Source organism: Rissa tridactyla, chromosome 1 (genome assembly GCF_028500815.1).
Source record: "Rissa tridactyla isolate bRisTri1 chromosome 1, bRisTri1.patW.cur.20221130, whole genome shotgun sequence".
Classification (NCBI taxonomy): Eukaryota; Metazoa; Chordata; class Aves; order Charadriiformes; family Laridae; genus Rissa; species Rissa tridactyla.
The window spans coordinates 123,152,450-123,160,452 of record NC_071466.1 but is presented as its reverse complement, the minus strand read 5'-3'; the positions used below and the strand labels follow the sequence as shown (position 1 = coordinate 123,160,452).

Genomic DNA, 8,003 nt, shown 5'->3' with positions numbered 1-8,003 from the left:
GGCTGACAAAATACTTCTGCTTCTGTAGGTCTAATAGGTGGCTGCCTTGCAACTCATGAAGCCATTTGTAACTGTACAAAGTGGACACAAAACACGATTGTTCTAATTAGTAGTACTGCATATCCACTTTGTATAGCTGTAAACAACCACATTGCATGCAAGGTGTCCCTATTGACCTCTTTTCTGAAATGGCCAGTAAAGGCATCAAGTGTAACAGAGAGTCCTGTTAACAACAAAACGGAGCATCCTTTAAAATGAACTTCATGTATACTAGCAAGCATCTACATCGCTTATATTGCTTAGTAATTACCTATGTTGGCAGGATTTTAGCAATGAAGAGGTACAAGAGGCTCCATGATGTACTATCTTTAATATGGGTAAAAGAATCCAAGAAACAAGGCACTAATACTGAGAAGTAAGAAACTATACCATGTAAGTTTTAACTGTCTGGCTTAGGCCTCTTACTGGCAACTGCTTATGCATACTGAAAAGATGCTGCTTACCTACAATTGCAAAGCACTTGACAATCTACACACGATAGAAGGAAGCTCTGCCTAAAAATTAGGCCAACCTTTTCAAATGTGACTAATAACATTTGTGTGCCTTCACTTGCCAGCGTCCCGACCTGTGACACCTGACGTGCACCTGACTCCCAGCGGGTGGATGGTCGGCTCTGCTTTCTTAGCACTGGAAGTGAAAAAAATGAGGCAGAATGCTTTAATTAATTAATTAATGCATTAAAATATGTGGGCTGATTTAAAATGACTTCTCAGAAACATGGATGCAATTTAATTTTCTAAAATCAGCTTGTACTTCACCCCACCATTTTATTCAAACATAAGAAATATTATTTCACAGTTATTTAACATAATTGTGCTGTAAAGAAAAATGGGGGGAGAGGGGAATGAAAGAAGAGTAGGGAAGCAATGGGAAGATGCTGAAATCAACTACACCACAATGGAAAACAGCTCAGGACAGAGAACATACGGAAAAAACTCTGCAACACCCTTGGAGTGGTGGCTATGTCAAGCCATTGTGAAGCACAAACGTTGCTTTTTTACTGAAAAAAAACAAGGGCACTTCGGTTTCCGTTGTTATTATTACTAATATTGTTTCTGATATTTTATTGTTTTTTTTTTTAAATATGCCAACTGCTGACTGGAAGTCCCACCTGGAGACAATGCCGCACAAAAATTAATAAGAATAAATACCATGTGTAAGAATAAATACCATGTGTTCTACTCCTAAAATACATGAAGTTCTCGTGTTATGTTCAAATCCTTGTGAACGCTAATACGTCGGGTCAGTGTACACAGTATGCTTTCATGCCACGTTTGATTCCCGCAGGAGAAAGGAGCTTTTCCAAAGAAAGTTAGACTATGTTTCCACGGGGCTTTTCCGACACCCGTCAGCACAATCGCCACGCAGCCACCCAAAAGCCGCTGGCCTCACGCTGTCGCTTTGTCCCCACCAGCCTGCGAGTCACACAAATATCCCAGATGAACTTCACACCCCGGCGGCCGGTAACCGACGTGAGGTGCAGAGCAGACAGCCGGGCAGGACACCGGAGCCTGGCAAGGACGCCAACCTTACACTTCTACTTGCGCCCAGCGAGTGCCCGCAGCCCCCGTGGAGAGCGATGTGAAGACGGCTCCGCTGTCGATGCTGGGCCGCCCAGGGCCTCTCCGCCACCTTTGGGCCAGGATTATTAGCAGGGCGGCGGGGCACCGCCGGGGCTCAGCCGCATCCCCCTGCGGCGCCGCTGCTCGAAACCCTCCGGGCCCGGATCAGGGGGCGACCGCCGGCCTGGGCCCCCCCCGCCCGCCCCGGGGCTTGGCTTCCCGTGTTTACTCCCCGATGCGCTGCCGCCTCCCTCAACTTCTCCGCTCGCTGGCGTTTCGGCCTCTGAATGAAAGCCGCCCAACTCGGCAGAGTAAGTTAGCGGGGGGCAGCGCGGAGGGTCGGCCGGGGACCGGCCGGGGCCGGGCCGGGCCGTGCCCGCCGCCCGCACCCCGCCGCCACCGTTACCCCGCGGCGCTGCCCGGGGCAGGCGTAGTTTACTCTCGCAGCCCAGCCCGGGCGGCCAATGGACAGCGGCTGCCGGCGCTGTGGCCGGCACGGCTCCGCGGCTCCCCTCGGCGCCGGCGGCCCCCCGCTACCTGCCCCGCTCCGCCACCCGCCGCCACCAGCCCCTCCAGCCCAGCGAGGAGCAGCGCGACGATCTTTGTGTGAGTGTGTGCGGGGAGTGTGTGCGCCAGCGGCTCCCCGGCGGGCCGCGGGTGTAACGGCGCCGCTGAGTGGCTGGCCAACACGTCCCTCAACGCACCGGCCAATGGCGGGCCGCCTTATATCGCGGGGAGTGTTGTGGCGCTGCCCGGGGTTGCATGGCTCTGTGTGGAGCCGCGTTCCGCGGGCGCCGAGGCGGAGGGGCTCCGCGCCGCGCCGCGCCTCGCTCCGGCCCAGCGGCGCCCTACCCGCCCGCCCGCCGGGCCCGCCGAGGTGAGTGCGCGGCGCTCGCCGCCCCTCGGCGGAGGGCAGGGAGGCGGGCGGAGACGGGCAGCGGCGGGCAGGGGAGAGGGGGTGCCCTCGCCCCACACTTTCCCCTCAGCGGCGGGGCAGCAGCCCCCGGGCCCCCTCCGCGTCGGCGGCGGACGGGAAGGGAGACGCGGAGCTTCCCCTGCCCTGCACGGCGGCTGCCGCCGCTCCCCGTCACTTTTCCTCCCTCTTGGCAGCCCTGCCTTCGTTTGAAAGTTTGGGCAGGGGAGAACCGGGTGGGTTTGGTGCCGCCAGCCCGCTGCCCGGCCGGGAGGACAGGGGTGAGCGGGCGTGTTTTACCGAAGGGGGTTGGGGGGCGAGGTGAATTGCAGTACAGCGCCGTGTATTTAAAAAAAAATAATTAAAAAAAAAAATAACGAAGAAGGCGGCGGCGGGGGTAGGCCAGCCAGTGCCAGGCTGCGTTTGAAACCAGGCACCTCTCGCCGCCACAGAGAGAGAGAGGCAAGAGCAGCGGCGGCCGCGACGGAGGGAGGAAGGGGAAGGAGGGCGAGGAGGAGGAGGGATAGCCATCGGCCGCCGCTCGGTGTGTGCCTCCGGGGGGGGCGACTTTGACAGGGAAATCGCGGCAGGCAGAAACGAAACTTCATCCCGAGGGGCGGCGAGGCGAGGCGCGGGGGGGAGAGTGCGCCGATCGGTATGGGTTGCCGCCGGCCTGGGGGGGCTCGGCGCCGCCGCCGGGAGAACGGGGCGGGAGAAGGGGGGGTGCATATAAAACCATGGAGGGCGAGGGGGCCGATCCGGTGGCTGCACGGGTTGGGGAGGATGGTGGCGGGGGGGGGGAGGGAAGCGGGAGGAAAAACCCCGGCGCCGACCCCGACAACAACAGCGGCCGGGCTCGGCCGGAGAGTTGGGCTGTGCGTTTTCCGGTAGTCATCGGCGATGCACCCGGGGCGGCGGCGGCCCCGGTGGGCAGCCGTGGGGAGGAGGGGTGTGAGTGTGCGGGGGCGGGCGGCCCTGCCGGGGTTTTTCGCGTGGATGTGGGATTATGTTGTGTCAATAAGTTTAAGGTGGAGAGGGAAAAAGGGAGGGAGGGAGGCAGGCGGGCGGGGGCCGGGGGCGGGGGGGGGGGGGGAGACGGCGGCAGGCCTCGGCCGCGCGAAGTCCTATTTCTGAAGGTAAGTTGTGACATTGGGTGGTCGCGATGACAGAAAACTTGGAGGGGGCCGCCCCGGGGAGGGGGCGGCCGCCTCGGGGGGGTTCTCTCTCCGCCGCCGGGAGCCGGATGGGTGCTCGGCTGTTATTTGCTGCTGCGAGATCGGGTCGCTGGTAAATTACAGAAAGCAGCCCTCCTCCTCCTCCTCCTCCCCCCCCCCCCCCCTCCGCCAGCCGCTTCGCTCTTCCTCCTCTCGGGTTTATTTGCAATGTATGAAACTTGCATGGCTGTGAGGAGAGCCGATCCAGTGTAGGTTTAGGAGGAGGAGGAGGACGGGGAAGGCAGGCAGGCAGGCAGGGGAAAGGGAGGCAATCGCGTTAATCCCGGGCGCCGCACGGCAGCAGGTTTGCGTTAGAAATACCGGTGGCAGCCCGCCGCCCCTGAATGAGGAAGGTAAAACGAAGCGATGCGAGAGCCGCCGAGGCGACATGTACGGCGGTGGGGCGAGAGGCACCGGCAGGCGGTTGCCCGCCCCCTCCCTGCCTGCTGCCTGCCTGCTGCCTGCCTGCCTCCTCCCTCTCTCCCTCCCCGCCGGGGCGGGGAAGGACCGTGCCCGGGTCTCCCCCGCTCGTCGCCAGCCGAGCCGGGGGGCCGCGGGGCTTTAACCGTGTGCGGGGCGGATTCGCCACTTTTGTTGGTTTTGGTGTTTTGTTTTTTGTTTGGTTTGTGTTTTTTTTTTTTTCCGGGGGAGGCCCGCGGTTAAAAGTTTTCTTTTTTTTTTTTCTTCTTTTTTATTACGGAGGTGAGTGTGTGCGGGGAGGCCGGGGCGCCGCCAGGCCGGCGGTCGGTGGTCACTCGGGCCTGGGGCGCCGAAACCATTGCCCGTCCTGCCGGTGACACGTCCAAGTCCCGCAGCCCGGCGGGGCGGCGGAGGGGACCCGGTCCGGCCGCCGGGGCAGGGACGGGGTGTCGGTCTCCATGTGGTTCTCCCGGCGGCGGCGGCACCTCCTCCCCGGTGGCAGCAGCGGCGGCGGCAGCAGCGGGATCATCGCCCGGGCCCGCGGGGAGGAGGAGGGGAGCAGCAGGGAGGTGTTTGCTGCCAGCCTGCCTCGCCAGATCCCGCCTGGGAGGGCAGCTGGGAGGGCCGGGGAGCCCCCCGCGCCCCCTCCCCGCCCCGCCGCCCCTTCCCTGCTCGCCCGCCCGCCCCCAAAGGTGTTGTGCAGACTTTTCCCCCGGGAGGGTGAGATTTATGCGCTGCATTATTGCTCCTCTCCTCCCCCCTCAAAGCAAGATGGACTCTCTCTTCTCTCTCTCTCTCTCTCACACACACTCACTCATACTCTCTCTCTCTCTCTCTCCCCCCCCACCCCCCCCACCTCCCTGTGTCTTGTCAGCCTTCAAGATCGACATTTTGTAACTAAGATGCAAACTTGATGGTGACCGGGGGGGCGCGGGGGAGACGGGAAAACCCTGGGTCACGGCGGTCTTTCTCCATATTTAATACCTTTTCTTTCCACCCCACCCCGGAGCCCGGATTCCGGTGGCCCTACACTTTGCACGGGCGGGGGTGGGCGGCGGCTGCGAACGACGTTTCCCCCCCTTTCCCCTCCGCCCCTTCCCCATCCGCCGCGGCGGCCGGGGGTCTCGCCGCTCTCCCCGCGGGCTGCGGTGGCGGAGGGGCCGGCTGGGCGGTCGCAGGACTCCGGGCTGGGCTCTGCCGGGAAGGGGAACGAACGGGCATTACCTGAAACTGTGTTACAGCGTTGCAGCCTCCCCTCCGTCCGTCCCTCTGTCTGTCTGTCTTGTCTCCCCGGGTGGATCTCGTACCTGCAGCCTGGCGGCTTATGGCTTGTTGTTAATTTTGCGTTGTTTGGTTTATCCACGCGCGGGGATTGATCGCTCACTTGTGTAAGTTCCCGGGGGTTATTGTTATGTATGCCTCCTTGCAGATGGTGGTCAACTTTCTGCTTTTTTATTTTGGTGATGCATGCGGGTTTCTCTGTGTGTGCATGTAAATAATTACGTGATGCATCCCTGTGTACGTATATGTGTCTGTGTGTGCGTGTAAACATGCATTCGTGTGTACCAGAGACACAGAGGAAAAATAACCCACTCTGCTGATGCACACTCAAATGATTTGCTCCGTTTGCCCAGTCCTAACGCCCTTTAAAGACACCGTGCATCTTTTGTTTGTTCCTTACGATTTCCTGAGACTGGCATCTTGTTTTAGGGACAACTTACCTGGGGTGGGGGTGAGGAGGAATCAAGTTTCAAGTTTTGGGATCTCTCCTCTTGTTGGCGTTGTGGTGAGTTGCAATATTGTAAAATCATGGTGTGCTGATGATGTGCCTTTATTTGATACTTTATAGGTCACTATCACATGACAAAGGCTTTGAGACAGCTTCATCTTCGTCTGTCGGTAATTTCCATTTGCCTTCCTGGGTAAGTATGTAAACTGTACACACGGATAAAGAACTCAGTTGTTGTTGATAAGACAGAGGTCCTTGTGCTGCCACTTTTTATGTGGAAGATGCTTGTTCAGGTTTTAGCGCCTCAGAAAACATGTCTTCTCTGGGTGCTCATGGCAACTGCTAGATTACAAAGTTTGTATGTAGGGGTGGGTCTGAATAACCTGAGAATTAAAAGGCTGTGCATATTCAGATCTCTCCTCACTTTTCTTTCTTCTTGTTTTTTTTTTTTTTTCTTCTTAAACCTTGTTTTGTAAAGGTAGTCAGCTGGTTGACTTAGGGCAAAAGTTTTAAAACAAAGTAACATTAGAATATGCAAAGTACAGCACACAGGTCAAGAACTTAATGAGAATGTAAAGTCCTTTTAAAATTCAGTGGTAGGAAAAATATGAAAATGTAAACAGAATAGGTAATTAGAAATCTCTGAAGGTCAAGAATTCAGTGAGAAGTTTTAGCAGAACTGTAACACTACTGCAACAGGAGTTGGTTCAGTTTTAACACATAAACTGAGAGCTAATTAGAATTCCATCCATGCTCTTTCTGTGTTACTGTTCTTTCTTTTGGCATTGATTAATGCAGGTACCTATCAATTTGAAAGATGAATCTTAGTGACTAATTTACTGGTATTCCTAAGTTTTCAGGTACACAATCTGTTTTGTTTTTTTTTTTTAATCTGTATGCTGGGAAAAGTTTTGACACCTTTTGAGGGGTTTGATGTCTTTTAAGCTGAAGTAGAAGTGGTAGTTTAAAGAAGAGGTTCTAAATTTGTGGGGTCACATTCATAAATGGCATGAAATGAGTGGCACTTGGGGCGCTTCTCATACAATCACCCATGGTGGCACCGAACTGCATTTGGCCCAAAATGGGGAAGTGGGTGGTAGTATTTTTTTTTTATGGTACTATTGTGTATGTAATTAAAAACAAGACAAGACATGTATTTGGGGTAAGCGTAGTATTCATAAATGTGAGTGATTAATAACATACTCTTGACCTTTTCCAGGCATCATATAGCAGACACAGAATAAATGATGGTCCCAAACACGCTGTCTTGAAGGGGGCTGCTGGGAGCAGCTGTCTCAGTGTGATACTATGACCACAAAACTAGTGTTAAGGCTGGGATAACCACTGTGGGGAGAAGGTTCAAAGGAAGCATTCTGTCTGTTCCCCAGTTCCTGTAGAATTACACCCAAATTTCAGTTTTTCAGATTTTGTGGGCAGTGAGATTGGTATGTGTAGGTCTGGGAGCACAAACACAAAGTAAAATTACTGAAATTCTTTATGACAGACTAGTTACATAGGAGAATATTGCTTTCAGTTTTATAGCATTACTGACAAGGATCGTGTTCTGTGTAGAGTAATTGGTGCAACAATTTTTACAAAGTAAAAATGTATTGGGAAATTCAAAAACTGGCAGATAGAGTTCAAACTGTTGTTCAGAGCTGAATACAAATGCACTGATTTCTGAACTTTCTGTGTCTTCAGGTAAGAGTCAGATAAGAGTCCTGTAAGTGCCAAGGACTTTTTCTTTATTTGGAGAAATAGTAAAGGGTACTGAATAAGAATAGCTTAGGGACCTTGCTTCAGGTAGTACCTTCAGTCGTTGTCTGGTTTTAGTTTTATGTGAGGAAGTCTTCTGGATGCATGGAAATTTGGTCCTAGAAATGAAATAGTGATCATAATGTTGTGCATAGTGCTAAATGTAGGTATTACCTGATGTTGAACTGTTGTGAACAAATTGCAAAGAATAGAAGGGTAGGATATCTTTTTGAGGAAAAAGGCATAATAGAAGCTTTAGAAAAAGCAGAGAAATAAATTTCCTAGTAGCTTAAAAAAAAGATAATAGTGTGCCTAGTTAAGGGGAGAATAGAGATTTCATTAGATTTGTC

The 8,003-nt window shown here is 54.2% G+C and overlaps 1 protein-coding gene across 14 annotated transcripts in view; it reads left to right on the top strand.

The window, feature by feature from the left end:
• The first annotated feature begins 2,085 nt into the window (after positions 1 to 2,085).
• Positions 2,086 to 8,003, top strand: part of BBX (BBX high mobility group box domain containing) — a 165,508-nt gene continuing 159,590 nt past the window's right edge. For 6 of the 14 annotated variants that reach the window (XM_054190586.1, XM_054190761.1, XM_054190661.1 and 3 more), the window contains exons 1-2: positions 2,368 to 2,499; positions 6,019 to 6,091. The gene's annotated coding sequence lies outside the window, so the exon portion shown is untranslated. Of the gene's footprint in view, positions 2,229 to 2,367; positions 2,500 to 2,737; positions 2,817 to 3,042; positions 3,080 to 3,114; positions 3,191 to 3,984; positions 4,452 to 6,018; positions 6,092 to 8,003 lie in introns of those variants that run through there. The other 8 variants (XM_054190752.1, XM_054190711.1, XM_054190633.1 and 5 more) reach the window with 8 other exon arrangements.